At 40.9% G+C, this 20,446-nt stretch overlaps 1 long non-coding RNA gene across 4 annotated transcripts in view; it reads right to left on the minus strand.

Moving 5' to 3' along the window:
* Positions 1-273: 273 nt before the first annotated feature.
* Positions 274-20,446, minus strand: part of LOC138149039 (uncharacterized) — a 28,345-nt gene continuing 8,172 nt past the window's right edge. The window contains exons 2-3 of one of the 4 annotated variants that reach the window (XR_011165223.1): positions 9,842-9,928; positions 274-2,408 (exon numbers count right to left, since the gene is read on the minus strand). This is a non-coding gene — a long non-coding RNA (uncharacterized lncRNA). Of the gene's footprint in view, positions 2,425-9,841; positions 9,929-20,446 lie in introns of all 4 variants that reach the window. The other 3 variants (XR_011165224.1, XR_011165225.1, XR_011165226.1) reach the window with 3 other exon arrangements.

The raw sequence follows: 20,446 nt of genomic DNA on the forward strand, positions 1-20,446 counted from the left end.
GGTGACTTTGTTTCTAGTTTACCAGTAAAGTTATATTATTCACAGTACTTAATTGCTTAGGCAGATGCAAATATTATCCTAAGTTATTTTTTACTTCTCTAAATTATTTCCTGGTTTAAACAAGTTTCTCTCTTTTTACTCTGGAACTTCACTGATACTGCTTTCAGTTCCCCTTTTGATCTCTTTGTATCAGCAATGCCATATTCACAATGCCTATGGAGATTACAAATATGCTGATATAATTATCCATCACAAAATACATTATGCTTGCCATATGGGGGAATAAGCTGGAGAATTTATTAAGATACCAAAAGACTGAGTCCCAAAACCAGAAAGTGAAAGCCATCAGAGTAGTTATGACATTGGCACAGGTAGATAAAGTAGAAAGCACCCACATTTTCAATCCTTTAAAACAGAACAGGCTACCTCAGGCAAAGGTCCTCCTCTCTCCACTCACAGCAACCACCCAGCGTCCGGGAAGCGCGCTCCCAGCAGCTCTGGCCCCTGGCAGTCCTCAGCAGGAGTCCTTAGCAGAAATTCTGGCTAACTCAAAAAGGGCTTTGCGCTGCCGCTGCCTCTGCTGCTGCTGCCGCCGTCGCCACCACCGCCAGCCACCGCAGGAACGCTAGTTTGGCTTCCGCTTTCTCTTGCTCCGCCCCTTCCTGCTACGTCAGCAAGTCCAATGGGGCATGGAAGATCTTTAAATCCCATAACCCTTACACTCTTCTAAAACAAAACTGCAAATTCATTCACTTGGGAATGTCAATTCCTTATCAGTGAAATCATCTTGGTCCTTTAGCAGTTGGGCTTAAGTAACTTGCCCAAGGTTACAAGGCCAGTTATTTTGTGTGGGTGTTAAGTATCTGAGGCTGGAACCCATTCCGGGTCCTCCTGACTCCGGGGCCAGCGCTCTTACTGCACCACCTAGCCGCCCCTGAATTTTTTTTTCTTAAGACATATTCATTAAGATATTTCAACATTTATAAAATTTGCAAATTTACAGTAGAGGATTTAAATTTCTGTCACAAATTTACTTTCTAATTCATAACATTATAAATTTCTACAAATTAGGAACAAAGACTCCCTTCTTTCTTATATGAGTTTCTTGTCTGCTCTTCCAATTTGGCCACAGTTAGAAAGGGAGAGAAGTTAAAAAGGGAAAGAAGGGGAGAGAGGGGGGGAAGAGAGGGAGAGGTGGGGGGGAAGAGAGAGAGAGAGAGAGAACCTTTCCTTATTTGTTTTTAAGTTTTAAAAGGCTTTAAAGGTTTCTCAAAAAATTTTTTTTGCTCTTCTTCCTTCGATTGATCAGGCCACAGGAAGTTAACACAGAGATAATATGAGAAGACAGACACACAGTAGTATAGTACTTCCTGTCAAAGTTTTCCCTTCAAGTTTAATAAAAAAAAAAAATCAGTGTGCACATTTTCTTTGAAGGGGCGGCCAGGTGGCTCAGCAAGAAAGGCACTGGCTCCAGTGTTGGGATGACCTGGAGATCGAATCCCAGGCTCAGACACTCAGCACCACATCCAGATATAATTGGCCGTGTAACCTTGAGCAAGTTACTTAACCTCGATTGCTTAAAAAATTTTTTTTTCTTTGAGTCACTCTAGTACTTTTTCTATATTTAAAAAAACAAAACAAAACTGTGCATCTTGCCTTTTTTTAAAAAAAGCATTTCCTGGCTAGACAAACCTCTTTGTTACAGTAAAAAGACAAACTTGTGACTCGTAGTTATTCACAGTTAATTATTACACAATATTGCTGTTACTGTATACAATGTTCTCCTGGTTCTGTTAACTTCATTTTGCATCAGTTCAGAGAAATCTTAATGTATAAAAATGATCTCCAACTACAGTGTTTTTTGAATTCAATTAAAAGAGGAAGTTACATTTTTTTTTCTTTCAAGTCTCATTTCTTCTTTGGTAGCTTTACTTTCCTTTTTTAAAAAAAAAAATGTCATCATTAGTGCACAGAATCCAATTTCAAGACCTTGTTTTCAATTTCTCTGTTTAAGTACCCCAGGGATTTTCCCACTTGTAGAAGAGATCGTTCTGTCTGTGATAGGGTTTTTCTTATTTGCCAGAGAAATGAATTTGCTACTTCTGTTTGCAGGAGAAACTGCTCTATTGTTAATAGAGAGTCTTCTATAAGTTGAAGAGATTGTTCTACCTGTGACAAGAATTTAATTTCCTGTTGGTGAGATTCTCCCATTTATGGGTTTATCTTGGGTCAAATAAATTTGAATTGAGGTCAAGGGGAAGTCTGACCTCTGAAGCAGTTGTCCTTGGAGAAGTCCCTCGGTGAAAAATCTTTTCTGAGTAAGTGGGTTCCTCAGAGACAGCTGTCTTGGGGGCTGGGGTCCTGTCTCTTAACCACCTGCCTGGCTTGCCAATTGTCGAGATTGAAATCTGCAATAAAGATAAACTAAAGCAATAGATAATAAAAATGATCAATTTATTAGCAAAGCTAGTTGTTAATACATGGTATCCAAGACCCCTTAGTAGCCAAGGACATACTCTAAGGCTTACAGAGGATCTTTATAGTTATCAATGAGTAACATAGCAAATTTATGTAATTTGTGGTAACATAGATGTTGCTTCTTACTGATTGACTGATCGATCAGAACAGAGAAATTGAGGTTGTGTGTGCATCCCAAAAACTGTGTGCAACAGAAATCCTTACCCATATAATACTCAGAGGTTTCTCAAGATAGAAAGCAGAAAAGAATGGTTTATTACAATCTAGAGAAAGGGCCACCCTCCTGACAAATGGTCAGGGAGGAGAAGCAATTTACAAAAGGAAATGGTGAAGTTATAAAGTCCTAATGCGGAATTCTCCCCTACTCCCCTTCTGACCCTTTTCTTCCATTGGCTAGAAGTCAGGTGCACAATCTAAGCACAGCAATCTACCTCAAGTACCAGAACAAGGAAACAGTAGACCACCCAATGTACATTTGAGAAAGCACTTCTGTCCTTATTTGGCATATCTTATGCTGAGGTGTCACTGAGGAGAGGGGTAACTCCCTACTGCTCTGAGTTTTGAGTTCTTGTAAATCATGTGACTTCCGGTGAAGGGGAACTTGGGCCTGTTGTCCACAAAAAGCCTTACTAGATTTTAGAGTATAGTCTGAGAAGTTTTCACTTCTTTCACTCAGCTGGAAAAGAGAAGTTGTGGCCTGGAACATTTGGGCATAGGGAAGTTGTGACTGGAATAAGGACCCTTATAGCTGGAACATTCATGTTTGCTCAGAATGTTCTGTCCACAAATCACCTGTCTCAACCCTGTGGTGGACACATTCAGGGAATAGAGAGCTCTTTGGTTTGTGTTCCCTGGTTTACCAGCATACCCATGATTTGCTAGAAACGTGGCACAAAATGGAGGAAAATCATTGATTTGGTTCACAAGATGGAGTCCAATTATAATTTCACACCCCAAAACTGTGAAGCAGTGGTATAGGGGAAAGAGTACGAGAAATGGAGTTTGAGGATCAGGATTTGAATCCTGCTTCCTACCAGTCATTTCCTCCACCTGGCCTTAGTTTCCTCATTTGCAAAACAATTGGATTTGATGAGATTACCTCTGATATCTTTTTCAGTTTTAAATCTATGATCCTAGGATCTCAAAATTCCCAGGGAATAAAGTCACCCAAAGGGCAGTGGAGACATGTAAAGTAGGTATAAATCTGCTATAGCATATTAGTAGTGACAAGTCATGTGCATAGAAGACTTGATTATTAAAATGATGTATGACTGAAAAGGAGGTAGACTGGTCTTGTAAGTGTGAAGGATAATTGATGGAAAGACTTCAAGGCACATTGGTACCCATTTTGGGTACCAATTTGAGTAGATCCCTGTGGAGGATTTATGGGAGGACATGGACAAGAGGTGCAAAAAATGACTTTGCAGTCTGTTTTTGGAGGGAGTGCCCACATCAGTAAGATCACAGACCCAGTGAAGGATTCATTCTCTCCCTCTTGAATTATGTGATACTGCTTTGCTTATACCAGGGTTTTTAACCATTTTTTGTGTCATGGAGCTCTTTGGCAGTCTGGGGGAGCCCTTCTCAGAAGAATGTTTTTAAATATATAAAATACAACACATAGGAAACCAATTTTAATGAAATAGATATATGTATATTTTTTCCATTTAAATTCACAAACACCCCTGAAATCTACCTGCGGATCAGGTTAAAAATACTTGGCATACACTTCATATTTCCTTACTTCTGCACGTGTTGAATTGCCCCAGTAGAATATATGTAGGATGTACTAGTAAATACCTAACAACTAGCTTTAACCATCCCCCAAATTCCCATGACACACTTTTAAGTTTAATCTACATTAGTAGCATTTTCTCTTCCATTTTCTAATGTCTAGATAATCATCAAAACAATAAACTAAGTCCTGATTTGTAATGTTTGTGAATTTCTAAGGTAGAAATACTCATCCTGAAAATTTAACAACCAACTTTCTCAAGCCAATTTGAACTGACTTCAGTATATCCTTGAATATAAGTTCCTTAAGGGCAGATACTTGTTTTTGACACTATCCCCTTATTACATTGAACACCTATTACATACCAGGCACTGTGAGGTATACAAAGAGGTAAGAGTCTGTCCTCAAGAAATATATTCTCTAGGAGGTAATATTTGAAAAACACAAGAAAGAAAATTTAGCCAGATCTATGAATATGAGAAGAATTTATAAATAAACAAGGGTTAGAGGTCACAGAAAGTAAAATGGACAGTATTAATTATTTAAATTTAAAAGTTTTTGACACAAAAAATGTAGCTAAAATTATAAAAGAAGTTAATGGGAAAAATCTTTGCATCAAGTTTCTCTGATAAAAGTTTTGTTACTAAGACATATAGAGAATTGATTTAAATTTTATAAGACTAAGAGCCATTCCCTAAATGACAAATGGTCAAAGAATTTGAATAGGTAGTTTTCAGAGCAAGTTATCTGAGCTATCAAATGCTGAAGGGGTTATGGGAATACAGGTTTATTAATCCACTGTTGGTGGAGCTATGAACTGGTCTAGTCATTCATTCTAGTCACTTGAAACTATGTTGAAAAAGGTCCTAAACTATGCATACCCTTCAAACCAGCATTATCACTATTGTTGAGTTTATATTCCAAACAGATCAAAGAAAGAAAAGAACTCATGTACAAAAATACTTATAATAGCTCTTTTCATAGTAGCAAAGAATTGGAAACAGGGGATATCCACCAATTAGGGAATAACTAAACAAATTATAGTATATAAATGTGATGGGATTAATGTAGAGTGAAATGAGCAAAACCAAAAGAAGAATTTATGCAACAATAATATTATAAAAACAACCATCTTTAACAGATTTAAGAACTCTGCTTAACAAAATGACCAACCACAGTTTCAGAGGATTCATGACAAAACATGTTATCTGCCTCCTGACAGAGAGGTGATGAAGTTGGAGCACAGATTAAAACATATATTTTTTGGACATGACCAATAGAGGAATTTTTTTTGTTATTGTTTCATTACATATATTTGTTACAAGGGCTTTGTTTTTCTTTCTTTTTCCAATCATGGGGTAGAGAGCAGTAGGAGGAAGAAAAGAAGGGTTTTGGTTAATTGAAAAAAGTAAAATTTGGTGCAGAGAAATTATGGAGATAGTAGAAAGCCAATGGAAAGAACTCTGGGTTTTGTTACAATTGAAATGTCATAAACAGAAACTGAGGCAATAAATTTCAGACTACACTCTATTTATTAGCAAGGCTAGCAATTGCCAATAAGTGAAGTCCAATATTCCTCAGTAACCAAGGACCACATAGAGAGTTTACAGAGCTTTCTTCTAGTCAATAAAGAGGAACTGAGGCAAATTACAAAACCTTGAGTAAAAGAGATGTTGACTCAGCACAGAGGGTACTAACCACAAATTGTTTCAGTTTGCCACAAAGTGAACTAACATATTGTGAGGCATTTTGAAAAAGGATAAAAATAGGGAAATCATGTTTGGAAATGGGTTAGAAAGAGTCAATATATTTCTGGGAATGGGGAACTGAAAAATAAATAATCTCTGAGAGGTAAACACTTTTTTTCCTGACTGGCCAGGCATTTCATTACAAAAAGCTTATTGATTTTAGTAAACTGACAACAACAGTATCTCAGTTTAGCATCATGTGGAAAGTTTATAATTTTCCATGAGTCCAAATGAGGAATTAATTCTGTTACATTTGAAAATTTGGATAAACTGAGGCACAAAGTTTTGAGGATTATCAGGATATTAATAGAGCATCAGTTTACCAACAAAATGGGTCAATAGATATCTCTAAAATGCCAGGGATACCTACTGAAGGATGACAAGGTATTTTATAGCAATCACAAGATGACAAAGCAAAATTTGAAGCTATATAAATTCACGTCCTTCCAATTGGCTATCAGAGATAGATTACATTATTCGGACCTTCTTTCTGAAACCTGCTTAACCACATCCAAAACATGTAATTTGAATCACAAGACAAAGGTTCTCAGGTGATGGGAGTTAAGATTTGACCTTTCAGGTTAGTCAAATTTCTCTGGAAAGTGGGTGATAGGTGGGGCTGCAAGGGTGGAGATACAAGTTATAATAAAAGAATTGTGAGGCAAATGACCTGAGGTTACCTGAGTAAAACTTATAGCAAAGGAGAATATTAAATCTAGCTTGACTAAGCCTTAAAAATAGAAGTAGAATCAATTTTCAATTTTACAACTCACTTGGAAAAGGGGAACTTTGACACACAGAAAAGGGGAGATCTTACAAAACAAGGGACTTAGACTCACAAGAGTGAAGAAGTTAAACTCTAACAAATTACTAATAAAAACAAGTTCAATGGGGTGGCTAAGTGACGCAGTGAATAGATCACTGGCCCTGGAGTCAGGAGGACCTGAGTTCAAATTCCACCTCAGACTCTTAACACTGACTAGCTGTGTGACCTTGGGCAAGTCACTTAACCCCAATTGCCCTGCCTTCCCCTCTCCAAAAAGCCAAAATGAAACAAAAAACCTAGTTTAATGAAGTTTAATAATTCATAGCATAAAAATTATATAGATTGAACACAATTCCAAATGTGCATTTCTCAGTTTGGAATAAAAAGCAAAAGAGTAAAAAGTTGGGTTTGAACCCCAACTTTTTTTTTTAAAGCTAATTTATTTTTTGCTTTTTTTTGAGGGCAATTGGGGTTAAGTGACTTGCCCAAGGTCACATGGCTAATTTTTGTGCTAAGTGTCTGAGGCCATATCTGAACCCAGGGATGGTGCTCTATTCACTGCTCCACTTAGCCTCCCCAAACCCCAACTTTCTTATTCCCAGGATGAGCTTGAGCAAGCAATTTCACCTATCTGGGTCTCAGTTTTCTCATTTATAAAAGGAAGACTAGGGAGAGATGATTCTGGGAAGATGGTAGAATGGGTCAGAAAATTCCAAGGTCTCAAGATTTCTCCTCCACAAAAGAGGTAAGACAGGCTATCTGAAGACAGGGACAAGGTTTGGTCCCTGTGAAAACTAAACACCTTCAGGCTAGAAAAAACTTAAACAACAAGTGGCAAACCCTGGGGTTGGCTGTGTTGGGAGGTTGCATAAGTCCCAGCCACAGGAACTTTTACTTCTGGAATAGTGAGGGGAGTTGGGTGTCTGAGCCAGGGAAGACAGAGGGAACCTCTGCTAATGAGGAATGCCAGATCCAGTTGTGATGCAGAGGGAGAGAAGGAATCAGGACACACTTGGTGAGTGCAGAAGCAATGGGGTGGGGATACCACTGGCTGTGGGCACTTATAGGAGGCTGGAGATTTTGGTTTGGGGTTAAAATCACAGAGGAGAACTGAAGAAGGATCTGAGATCAAAGGTACCATCCCCATACCCCAGGACTAGAGGTGATTGCAAAAATTACCTATTAAGAAAATGTACAGGGGGCAGAGTCAAGATGGCAGAGTAGAAATAGGACTTCTACACGGCTCCGGCTTCCACCTCCTCCAATTAATGTAAAAAATGACTGTAAAACTTTGGAGCTACAGAACCCACAAGATGACAGAGAGAAGCTAACCTCCCACTGAAGACAGTTCAGCAGGCTGGCAGGAAGGGGCCAGCACAGAGCTCTGGGAGCCAAGCCCAGCCCCATGAGAGCCAAGGTTTTAGCCTCAGGGAGGCCACAACCAGCCACTGGATGGAGGGACTTCAGATCCTCAGCAGATGTGACAGTTTCTAGAATTATCAACACATAGGTGCTAAGGACAAAGTAAAGTGAAAGGTCAGTGCAGTGTAGACTTTGGGATCCAGTAGTTCAGGAGTGTGGTCGGCCTTTACCCCCTGGAGGGAGAAGCCGCTGAGGTGCCACAGCCATGCAGCTGCCACCATGTGGCAGCTTCAGCTCCTGGCTTGCAGATTGTAGGGGAACCAAGTAACCAGTCTGAGGGGTAATCACTCTTGCTTTAACCTTCTTGGATCTGGATCACTGTCTAGGGTAGAGGTCCTGGGGTGTGTGACCAGCTTGCTAGAGTGTGTGGAGGCTCAGAGAGGGCACCCAACTAACAGCTCCAGCAGCTGAGAAAACCTCAGAAATTTGGAAAAAGCTCAACTGTCTGGTAGCAGAGTCCTACTGTGTCAAAAAGCTTCTCCAAAACATATCTGAACTATCACCTCATATCTATCAAATTGACTATGACAGAAAAGGGAAACTACAAATGTTAGAGTGGATGTGGGAAAGTTGAAACACTAATACGCTGTTAATGAAATTGTATATTGATCCAACCACTCTGTAGAGAAATTTTGAATTATTCACAAAAGGGCTACAAAACCATGCATACCCTTTGATCAAGCAATACCACTAATAGATCTGTATCCCAAAGAGATAAAAAAGGGAAAGGACCTATATGTACAAAAATATTTATAGCAGCTCTTTTTGTGGTGGCAAAGTATTGGAAATTGAGGGGGATGCCCATCAATTGGGGAATAGCTGAACAAGTTTTGTGCCATAAGAAATGACAAGCAGGGTGCTCTCAGAAAAGCCTGAGAAGACTTACACAAACTGATGCAAAATGAAGTGAGCAGAACCAGGAGAACATTGTACATGGTAACAGCAATACTGTACAATGATCAACTGTGAATGATTTAGCTATTCTCAGCAATGCAATGATCTAAGACTTATGATCCAAAGGACTTAAGATAAAAAATGCTATCCATCCCCAGGGGAAGAATTGATGGAGTCTGAATACAGATAAAAGGATACTTTGTCTTTATTTATTTTTCTTGTGGTGGTGTTGTTATTGAGTTTTTTGGAGTCTATTTCACAACATAACTAATGTGGAAATAAGTTTTGCATGACTGCATATGTATAATCTATATATCAAATTGCTTGCCTTCTCAAGGAGGGAGAGGGGAAGAAAGGATGAAGAAAATTTGGAACTCAAAATATTTTTAAAAACAATATTAAAATTATTTTTACATGTAATTGGAGAAAATAAAAAATATCGAATCATAAAAAAAATTGTTCTGAGAGAGTGCATAGGGTGCACTGGACTGTCTGTGGGTAGGAAGGACTATCACACAAAAAAATGTCGATAACCTCTTGAAAGATAAGCCCTGGGATGTACTACTGATTCAGGCTCTCATGATACTGGTGGGAGATGCATAGAGTTGCTTTTCTGGAGGGAGGCCCTGGGCATCTGTAGAATCATGGAGTCACAGCCCTTTCTGATGGCTCCTGGGTATAAGGGTCTCACTCTCTTTCAAACTGGAGCCTGGTTTTGGTTATTCTGTCTGGGTTGTGACTCAGCCATGGTTCCTGGTCCTTCCTTTAGCTCTTGATGAGGTCACCTTGGGTACTTACCAGTGATTGACTCATCTTGTCTGAATGGGTTAGTTCCCATCCGGTCCCTGACTGGGTAGAGAGGCCTTGTGCTGTATTTCTTCTATCCTGATGTTGGGCAAACAAAGGCAATAAGAACCACAAAATTATAGTGTCAGAGCTAGAAGGCACCATAAAAATCTATGAATCCATTTTTTTTTTCATTTTATAGTTTCTTTCCAAATTCTATGAACATAACCAAAGATAGGTTCTACAACATTAAGAAGACAGCCAGGATGGTGGAGGGTGTCATAAGTTTAGTGAGAGTATGTTGGCATCTTATGGCACAGAGAATCCCAGATTACCCCAAAACACTTCACTGGAGCTTAGAGATGTCCACTCTACTAAGCAATAGAAGGAATCATCTCTAGACTCCCCTCTTAACCCAGAAATCCAGTTAAAGGCCCCAAGATCATGCCATATGAAATATCTTGGGATATTTAATTTTGAGAAGAGATTGGAGGGGGGAGGGAGACATGCAAGGTATCTTAAAAATTTGAATGGCTGTAACATGGAAGAGGGATTAGGAGTATTCTGGTTGACTCCACAGTTCAGAACTAGGATGACCAACAATGAATGGAAGTTACAAAGTCGCAAATTTAACTTTGATGTCAGAAAAGCCTTCCTACCAATTGGCTCTCTCCAAAAACGAAAGATTGCCTTAGAAAGTAGTGGGTTCCCTCTCCTTGGAGGTGTTCTGTTAAAGGTCAGATAATCATGTATTGTTGTTTTTTGTTGTTCAGTCATGCCCCACTCTATTCGTGACCCTGTGGACTTCTGTCCATAGGGTTTTCTTGGCAAAGATACTGGAGTAACTTGCCATTTCTTTTGCCAATGGCAAATAGAAGTTAAGTGACTTGCTCAAGGTCACATAGCTGAGATATTTCTGAGGCTGAACCTAGCTCTCTATCCACTGTGCCGCCTAGCTTGGAGATTGTGTAAAACAAATTCTGGTTCAGGTATGAGTCGGACAAGATGGCCTCTGCAGTCCCTTTCAACTCTGAGTGAACATGACACAGCAAGAAAAGCAGTGACTTTAGAGTCAGAGGACATAGGTTCAAATACTGGCTCTGCTGCTTATTATGTGTGTGACATTGGCCAAATCACTTGACCTTTCTGGGAGGAAATTTCCTTATTGTAAAATAAGGAGGTTAAACTAAATGACTGTGGAATTCCCTTTCAGTTTTAAATATAAGATTCTAAGATCTTGGTGCTACATTTCTTTTTCACTGACCTTGGGATTTAACAGCAAAAGCAGTTTCTAGGCTCCCAGGGATATTGCCTTACCAAGTCCACTCTCTTCTGCTTTGCAAGAAGTGTTTGGATCATTTTTTAAGCTTCAAATGTCTATATCCCTTCTCCAAAATGGCAAATTTCAAAATTACTCATTTGGCTTCACATTATTACTGGAAACAGTAATAATAATGTTCTGCTACCACTAATAAGTCCTTGGTTTATTTCTCTCTGTAGCTTCTCAGAGAATTGAATTTTTTCCTACTTTTCCATGATGATCTCACTAGTCCTCATAGCATCTCTAGGAAGTAGGAAAGGAGTTCAGAGTGGTCCAATGCCTTGTCCATAGTCACATAAATAGTAAGAGTCCGCTCTTTGGTGCTTCCCTCCCCCTCAGCCCCCTCCCCCCTGCAAGTTCCATGACTGTCATACCCCTCACCTGGTACCTGCCATCCTCTGGAAGTAAATTGTCTGGTCTGGGAACCTGTGCTACATACATGGGTCACCCCAGATCAGCCCAGGATCAGCTGAGGTATCAATTGCAAGGGTGCTATGCACAACCTAGACCCTAACCTCCCCCACCCCCTTTCATCTCCTCTAATAGTAAACTCAATCCTTACCCTACCCAGCTCTTATCCTCATATACCCTTCCTTTTGGAGAAACCTTGATTTCCCCAGAAAATGCCTCATTTCTTGGCCCTTTTGAAGGCTGGCTGTCCCTTCTCTTGCTGCTTCCCTTCACTCCAGCCCCACTATCCATCAAGCCTGGAGAAGTTGGCATATTCCTTGCTCCCCACTGACACTTCCAGACCCTCCTCCTGTCATCATTTAGCAGCCACCTCTCTTTCTTTCCACACTTTATAGATTAGTTACTTTATGGTTTTTATGGTCTTCTTTCTGTTCCTCACACAGAGCGCTCCATCTCTTCTCTTAGTGCATTCGCAGTGATTGTCCCCCATGTCTGGAATATGGTCCCTCCTTGCCTTGACCTCATAGAGTCTGGTCTTCCTATAAGATGCAACTCAAGCACCATCTTCTGCATGAGGCCTTTCTTTGATTCCCCAGTTACTAGTGTCCTTTCCTAACTAGCATTTATCTTCTATTTAGTTTATATACTATATACTAAGTTTATATACTATACTAAGACAATTATATATGTTCTTATATAAATATATATATGCATATACTTATGTTATCTTTTCTGATAGAATACAAACTCATCAAGGGCAGGGATTGTTTCATTTTTTAAAAATCCATATTCTCAGAGTCTAACACAATTCCAAGCACATTTACTTAGCACCTACTATGTGCCATCTGTCCTGTCTAGATCCTTGGTGCTATCATCTGTGGTCCTTTAGATTTCTTTCCTTCCCCCCTAGGATGTTCAGTACCTGGATCAGTTTTCCTTCCCACTCCAACTCTTGCTTCTATTAACCGCCATGGCCTCCTAGTTCCTCAAATTCAAACCCCATTGCCCTCTGACACTACTCTACCTCAACCATGCTGGGAAGCTGTCACACCTCAGACACCCTCTTACTTCATCTTCTGGCCTCTATACATTGCCTTGCTTGTTAGAATTTCTAATTATGGCTCTGGTGGTTATCTTTGAAGCCAGAAAAGAAAGACAACTGTTTTGGAATAATCAAGAAGCATGTAGCAAACAGATAGTACTGGTCTTAGAAGGGCAAAACACTTAAATGCCACATGGACTGGGGTGAGATTTGGCTAAGATACCATTTAAACAAAGAGGGAAGCAGCTGAATTGAACTTTATCTAAGGGCAAAACCAGACTTAACATAATGCAAGTGATCCAACAGGCAACAGACAGATGTATGGTAGGTATATATAGGTTGCAACATATTACCAGTGATGACTGTTAGGCAAGAAGTATCTTCTATTCATCAGTAGGCATTTATTAAGTACTTACTGTATGCAAGGGATGCAAAGACAAAAACAAAACAATCCCTGTGCTGAAGAAACTTATATTCACTTAGGAGAAAAAGCACATACACAAAAAAGCATATACAAAATCAGTGCAAGGTAGCTGTCCCTTCCACATCATGACTTTCCCCCTCATGGTTTTGATATATGTGGGTGGGCATAAGACACTAAATGGGAATTTTGGGGGAGTTTTGTGGAAGCTGCAGATGGCATGTGAAGGTCAGCAGATGACACAGAGACTATGACCAAATACTTAACCCAAATTTTACAATAAGGTACTGTAAACACCCCCCCCCCAAAAAAAAAACCATCAGATTTATTCTCTGGTATGAAGGAAAGGCCAAAATGTTTTACATGGATTTTCCAGATCATGGGAGCACTCCTAACTTATGAGATGTGGAAGGGATCACTCTAACAAGGTCAGGGTGGAGGGAGAGACTAGCACTGTTTTGGGGAGGGGGAAATCACAGGAGGTCTCATGTAGGGAGTGACATTTGACTGTGCTTTGATGGGAGGAAGGGATTCTTAGCAGATGAAATCAATGATATCTAGCCTAGAGCATAGAGGCAACCTCTGCTGAGATGGCCAGGAGCTCAGCACACCTCCTCTTCCCTCTTCCCCAGTCATGTGGTTGTATAGTGGGTTCATTGCTGGGGAAGCGTGACCTCTTGATAGTGAAAGGAGGCTCCTCCATCCTCATGTTTCATCATCCCCAAATGTCACAGACTGTGGGGACAATTCTACTTCTTGGCTCTAGTCTAGGATTTTCCCCCAAAAGGGATGAAGTTTAAAAGCAGTATATATCAGATATGGAACAGATACTTTATTCTTACATTAAAAAAGGGATGCTAAGCACAAAGGAATCACAGTCTGAATTACAGAATGACCAGAATAGAATTCAGCAATTCATCACTCTTAACACAACCAGTTGGAAGCCTACGATTGTTGTTTGTCCTTCAGTTCTGAAGAGGACTAAGGACATCACAGGGTGATATTTTGACTCTTGTGAATTGGATTTAAGTGAGGCGGACTTGCACAAAATCATCAACCTCACTTTCTCTTCTAGTCATCAAAGTCCAGCGGTAAGACCAAAGTCAAGACAGCTGGCAATGACCTGCGCTGCAAAGGATGACCTCGGCTCCTTCAATGTCTGAACAAGTTCTAAGTGGCGGTACAGGCTTTGGAAACCCCCTTGAAATCTCCTTGAATCTTCCCACTTGGTCTGATTGACCTGAAATATGCCAGTAATCCTCTCAACTGGCCTTTCATTGTCTTCACCTGGTCCCACCCTAGACCTCTACTCCTTGATCCTATCTAGACCCCAGTCCCTCTTGGTCCTGGAGTTGCATGGAGTTTCTGGCCCTTTTCTCTTACCTTCAGTCACCCCTGCCTACTGGCCACTCTCATCAAGATCCTCCCTGGACCCCTCCTCCAGCCACCTCAGACTACTTGGCCACTCCTAGATCCTTCCCACAGTCTTTCTGTATATAAGATCCATTTTGTTTCCATGAAAGTGCTCAGATTCGATCTGGCCCATTTGTCAATACAAGCATCACAAATGCTCAGATTTCTTAAGAGTCTAGCCAATATGGCAAATCTTTAATAAACCTTGTTTTCCTTTGACTGAAAGAAGACTTGGAGAATTCATTTGGGCAGGACCCACGTGTTGCTATTTCAGGATCCCAGCATACCTAAACTTCAACATAAGCACTGCACAGTGCCTACTTCAGGCACCTTCATGGCCACTGGAACAAATTGTCCTTATCTACCCACTCCACTGGGGGGAGACAGCACTCCCCCCAACTCATCAGTGCGTTGGGATCCTGTTGGTTACCCTCCACCTAGTCTAGCCCATCTGTTGAGAGGCTTCAAAGGCTAGAGGAAGGCTGACTAAAGGGAACCATTACTCTCTCTGTCTGTCTCTCTGGTCTCTGTCTCTGTCTCTGTCTCTCTCTGTCTCTCTCTCTCTATCTCTCTGTCTCTCTCTCTGTCTCTGTATTTGTCTCTGTCTCTCTGTCTCTCTCTCTGTCTGTCTCTCTGGTCTCTGTCTCTGTCTCCCTCTCTCTCTGTCTCTCTCTCTCTCTCTCTCTCTCTCCCTTTCCCCCCATTCTGTCTACCTTCACTTATGGCCCTAAGGACCTGGGTTTCTGATTAGTGAACCTTCACTATTTCTAGATTGACCCTCTGCCTACCTAAACTTCTGTTCCTTAGCCATCTTCTCTCCATGCTAACTTTCTACCTTTTGCTCTGGGAACAATAATCAAATCAATACTCTCATTCCAGAAAGGAACATGTCAAATAATCTATGGCTCTACTTACAAATCCCTCCGACTTTCTTGATCCAAATACACCTCCTTGGCTATCATCATATATATTGTCTTCTATTAGAATGTGAGCTCCTTGCATGCAGGATCTTCCTAGATTTTGTATTTGTATCCCACTTTTTAGGCAGTGTCTAGCACATAATAAGGGATAAATGTTTTTTCATTCATTCATTCTTTTATTTATTCACTCATTCACATGACCAGAGAAGGAAGTAGGTTGGTCATGCAGTTGAGATTAATGGACGTCTTGAGTGCCTCTCTGGTACCCACAATATATTTAAAGACTTAGAGAAAGACAACTAGAGTATTTAGTGAATCCTTTATGGAGGCTAAGACCTACACAAGAGGTAATGGTGGAGGTGGGTTGAGATCTGTCTCAGTGGTAGAGAGAGAACCCATAATAGTGAAAACATGATTCCATTGAAATGTAGTGAGTGAGTAATGCTGAATCACCTGTGGGTTATAGAAATAGGTAAGGATGGAGATTAATCTTTCCAGAGATTAAATTAATATGAAGCTCTCCATGTGTCATTTGACAATCACATCAAACAATCAATAAATATTTATTAAGCACTTACTATGCGTCAGCCTATGTGCTAAGCAGTGGAGATGCAGAAAGAGACAAAAAACTGTCCCTACCCTTAAGGAGCTTACAATTTAATGGTGGAGACAACATGCAAACAAATATATATAAAGCAAGCTATATTCAAGAAAAATGGGAAATAACTGAGTGAAGGTACTAGAATTAAGGGGATCAGGAAAGGCTTGATTTTCACTGAGATTTGACGAAGGCAGAGATAAGAAAGAACATTCCAAAAGGCATAGAAGACAGCAGTAGAAAATTCCCAAGAGATGAAGTGCTTATTTGTGGAACAGCTAAGATGAGAGTGTTACTATATCAAAGAGTACATGTCACAGAGTGAGGGATAAGAATACTGGAAAAGTAGGAGGGGGCGTTCTGCTTTAATGTCAAACACAGCCTTTTGTTTTTGATCCTAGAGACAATAAGGAACCACTGGAATGTGTACGTGTGTGTATGTATGTGTGTGTGTGTGTGTGTGTGTGTGTGTGTTCTGACCTGTTCTTTCAGAAATCTACTTACTTTAGTGGCTGAAGGGAGGATAGATTGGAATGGGGAAAGACTTGGGGCAAGTGGACTCATGAGGGTCTTCATTACAGTGTCAGAGGAGAGAGGGCAACATATTGGAAAGATATAGCAAAGATGAAATTGATAGGCCTTGGCAACCATTAGATGGGGGTGGGAGGAGAAGGAGGATAAGATATAGTGAGAAGTCCAGGATGACTCCTAGGCTGTAAGCCTGAGGGATTGGGAGGATGGTGTTGCCCTCTACAGTAATAGGGAAGGTAGAGGGGGAAGGGAGAAGGGTTTAGGAGGAAAGAGGATGAGTTCTGGTTTGGACATGTTTAGTCTTCTGGACATCTAGTTAGTGCTATTCGAAAGGCAGTTGCAGATTCGAGACTGAAGGTCAGAAGAGAGGTTGGGACAGGAGAGGTAGATTTGAAAATCATAAACATATAGGTGATAATTAAGTCCATGGATGCTGATAAGACCACTAAATGAGGTATAACTATAACTTCTGCTTCTTTTTATTTCTCTCTCCCCCACCCTCAATTCCCCCTTTTAATCCTCACTTAGACTTGTTTGGATTAAGGGAAAAGTGTTTTTCTCCATTCCCTGGGCAGGAATTTGGAGGGGGGAGGGGATGCTAGGTGGTTGAGGATCCCAAAGATCAGTCTAGGATTAGGGGCAGAAAACCAAAGAGAAGTGAGGAGCTCCTCTTTGGGTTTGGGGTTCAGCACAGGAGCTGTTATCGAGTTTCCAGATAGTGTTGTTTTAACTGTGTTGACAGCCTGCACTCTACTTTGCAAAAGGTACTTGGGCTAATTTTTAAGTTACAAAATGGCCACATCTCTTCGCAAAAATGTCGACTGCAAAATTACTCATCTGGCTTTGAGTCAGTCCAGGAAACCCAATTCCTCCGTGTCCCTGGGGGCTTGCTCTAGTCAGCCAGCCCTGGCTTCTCCAGGAGTGACCTCACCCCAGCCCCCTTCCCCGGATTTCTGCACACACCACTGCCGGTTGGGTTCTGGCCTCATGCTGTCTGTGTGTGGTGTGTGGAAGGAATTTAGCAAGAACTCTGCACACTCAGCAGCCCCAGGCCTGGAAGAGCAGGGAGCAACATGGGAGGGGAACACAGTGGAAAATACCAAATGAATTTTTCGAAGAAGGGAAGCAGCTGAAATAACTTTCCCCCAGACCCAGTCACCCTGACTGCATATGGGAGCCCCCTTTGGCTCCGAGTTAACATAGCTTGACCACTCCCTGCTACACCCCAAGGATGCCCAGGAGGAAGGGGAATTTACAAAACTTCGAGTGCTACAAAAATATGGATTATCATCATCTTCATCATCCTGGAGCAAACCTTTGGCCTGCTGGCTGGTCTCTTTACTTCGATGGATCCGGTACTCAGAGGGTAGGGCTGATTTTCAAGTCTTACAGGCAGTAAGTATGAGAGACAAAATTTGAACTCAGCTCCTCTGACCTTGGAGCCAGTGCATTTTCCATACTAGTGTGCTGAATCTTCAGGTATGAGTGGGTTGCTATCTGCATCAGTGGGGGGATACCCCTATGGAGGAGAACACTAATTTATCAACATTGAAATTCCCCTTTCCAACACGAACGACTCCCTCCTCTTGGTTTGCTGAGCTAACCCTCAAACCCAGTTTATGTTTTCTACCTGCCTTCCCTGCTCTGACTAAGAGCTATGGAGTATGACTAGAGGAAGATGGAATAGTACAGACCTTCCCGTTCCAATGCTGTCCAATTGCAAGTTAGTCTGCCATTCATGTTTTTATTCATCTCTTCTTGATGCCCCAGAATATTCCTCACAGTCACAATCCTGGGCCTTTAAGGCCTCATGCCTCTCAGCAGATGACTGTTTCCTGTTTTACCATTTCACTTCTCCTATATTTAGCCTCTCTTCCTCCCCGCTGCTCCCCAAGAGAGGGTTTTCTTTCTTCTCTAAAGCTGCCCTTTCCCCCTCCACTTGGGTCTTCCACCCTCCCCCCGCCATCTCAGAATCCCAGAATCAGAGTTAGAAGAGACCTCAGAAGTCCTGTAAGAATAACATTTATCCAAGCAGACATATGTCCTATATGATTCTTCTATGAACTTCCTGACACACAGTCATCTAACTTATACTGGCAGATAGATATACTATAAGGTACATACTTCCATAAATCAACCCCATACCACTTTGGGGCAGCTCTGAGATGTCATTAATAATAAGGTTGAATAGTAACCAAAGCTGAAACCAGAGCCACTTAAATCTTATGGGTCTCTCTGTGACACTCATGGAGGGGGTCCTTCCCTTCAAAAAACATTTCCTGAAAGTTCATAATGGAAAATACCAGTAGAAAATACCAATTGGAATTCCTGCACTATGTGCCCCACAGTGGGGAAGATATGAGAGTGTCAGACTAAGCTCTTAAGAAAGACATTGACCCAGTGAAGTTTTGTGATGGAGGTCCTTTAAAAAACTCCCATTTCCCATAGGGCCACACCAACTGTGGCAGGGTCACTGCTTCCCAGAGGATAGGTATTTATTACTTCACATAAGATTGGAAAGCTTGGATGATACCAATTTCTGAAGTCCAAGAAATAGGATTATTTCTGTTCCTGGACCTTGGAACTCACCAGGGGGAATACTGACAGTGGTGTGTTAGTAAATGTTTAACAACCAGCTCATTGGGTAAGGGTGGGAGTAGGTTGGAGGTGTGACCCATCTTTAAGTTTAATCTGCATAATTAACATTTTATCTATCACCTTAAGTCTAAACAGTTAACAAAACAATAAACCAAACCCTAATTTGTAGCATGTTTGAATTTCATAGGTACATGTAAATACTCACACTGAAATTTTAACTATCAGCTCTCACAAGCCAGTTTGAGCTAGCTCCAGAATACCTCTGGGTGTACAGCACTGGCCTCTGTTTATGCAAACTCTATCCTCAAAGTTCAAGTGGTTCTATCACCTCCAATAAAACTTCCCTGGGCTATTCTAACCAACAATGACTGTTCTCTGTCATTGTCTAATGCAGATCACACCATACAATCTGGTACTTGATTGGATTCTATCGATAGATATTCTCTAATTTCTTCATGAATGTTAATCTTATCTCCAATTATATCAATCAATAAACATTTATTAAGCACCTACTATTTGTCAGGCTCTGTGCTGAGTCCCTACCATCAAGGATCTTACAATCAAACGGGGGAGACAACATGCAAACAAATTGAGATGAAACAAGTTATACACAGGATAAATTTTAAAAATTAATTAACAAGGGGTGGCTAGGTGGCTCAGTGAATAGGACACTGGCCCTGGAGTCAGGAGAACCTGAGCTCAAATCCGGTCTCAGACACTAAACACTTACTAGCTGTGTGACCTTGGGCAAGTCACTTAACTCCAATTGCCCTGCCTTCCCCCTCCAAAGAGCAAATTAAAAAAAAATTTTTTTAAATAATTAACAGAGGGAAGGCATTGGAATTCAGAGGAGTTAGGGAAAGCTTCCTGTAGAAGACAGAATTTTAGTTAGGACTTAGAGGAAACCAGGGAAGTGAGTAGTCAAAGAGGAGAAAGGAGAGCATTCCAGACATGGAATGCCAGAGAAAATGCCTCCTTAATCAGGTTGTATAATTCCTTGTGAGAAGGGATCATTCAAATCAATTCATTTCAAATATTTAGTATGCTATCTGCCTGGTTACTGTGCTAGAAACTAGGGATAAAAGAAGGAAGAAGAAGAAGGAGGAGAAGAAGAAGAAGGAGAAGAAGAAGAAGAGGAAGAAGAAGAAGAGGAAGAAGAAGGAGAAGAAGAAGGAGGAGAAGAAGAAGGAGAAGAAGAAGGAGAAGAAGAAGAAGGAGAAGGAGAAGAAGAAGAAGGAGAAGGAGGAGAAGGAGAAGGAGAAGAAGGAGAAGGAGAAGGAGAAGGAGAAGGAGAAGGAGAAGGAGAAGGAGAAGGAGAAGGAGAAGGAGAAGGAGAAGGAGAAGGAGAAGGAGAAGGAGAAG

The sequence above is a fragment of the Petaurus breviceps genome, unplaced genomic scaffold (genome assembly GCF_028583685.1).
Source record: "Petaurus breviceps papuanus isolate PSGF00001 unplaced genomic scaffold, PetGlider_PUasm1.0 90845, whole genome shotgun sequence".
Lineage (NCBI taxonomy): Eukaryota > Metazoa > Chordata > Mammalia > Diprotodontia > Petauridae > Petaurus > Petaurus breviceps.